At 39.6% G+C, this 982-nt stretch overlaps 1 non-coding gene across 1 annotated transcript; it reads right to left on the reverse strand.

The window, feature by feature from the left end:
* Nucleotides 1-299: 299 nt before the first annotated feature.
* trnag-gcc (transfer RNA glycine (anticodon GCC)) lies at nt 300-370 on the reverse strand. The gene has a single exon. It is a non-coding gene; the product is annotated as a tRNA-Gly (tRNA).
* Between the last annotated feature and the right edge of the window lie 612 nt (nt 371-982).

Here is a 982-nt window from a genome sequence, read left to right on the forward strand (position 1 = left end):
TCCTAATTTAAATCAAATGAGTGTGTTCTATAAAAAGGCTCTAAAGGTAAAACATCACAGTAATTCTTCCTGTGACACCTTCACTACCAGTGATGGTAAGTGCTCTTGTTTCAAATGTGATGTGCACTGTACCACTGAAGCTCGTCTGTGAAGTGTAGTGCCTCTGTGTGTATGTCACAGTGATGTTAACAGAAGTCAGATAGGTCTGTTAACACATATAAAAACAACATGCTGAACAACAGCATAGATGTGAAGGTGAATATATGTCCCCTCACATGTTCCTCAGTTAAAAGTGTCATTGCATTGGCCGGGAATCGAACCCGGGCCTCCCGCGTGGCAGGCGAGAATTCTACCACTGAACCACCAATGCTGTGAAAAGCTGACATCTAGTGGTGCCATCGCAGGTTGCAGCCTCCTCATTCCAAAATCAATCCCTCCTCCACATAAAGTCAAAAGTTATAAATTCACCTCATTAAATGAGCGGTTGTGTGTAATGACGCAGCTCACCAGCAGAGGGCGTGTGACGGAGCAACAAGCAGAAACTACAGGGGAGAAGAGACACCAGCATGTGTGGAGGTGTCCTCTTTTCGAGTAAAAAAACAGAACATCTAGCTATTACCATTCCTGATATATGAGCGACTTTGTAAGACATATGCTCTCATGTCATATACGACATGGTCAACTCCGAAATAATCAAGATAATAATAATAAACAAAATATTGGCCTAAATTATAGGGGGGCTTTGGATTATTTTAGGGAGGCTGAAGCCCCCCTAAAATAGGGCTAGCGACGTCCACGGTATTAAATAATAATGATTAAAATATTTAGTACCTTATACTTGCACAACATGTACCTAATACATACATACAGTATTGACTATAGTATAATGATAAGAGATGTTAATACGATATTAACCAGTAATGTTACAGCAAATAGAAATATAAGAAACGACACTAGTAGATATGAATTATTTCACATAATG

The sequence above is a fragment of the Parambassis ranga genome, unplaced genomic scaffold, assembly GCF_900634625.1.
Source record: "Parambassis ranga unplaced genomic scaffold, fParRan2.1 scaffold_31_arrow_ctg1, whole genome shotgun sequence".
Taxonomy (NCBI): Eukaryota; Metazoa; Chordata; class Actinopteri; family Ambassidae; genus Parambassis; species Parambassis ranga.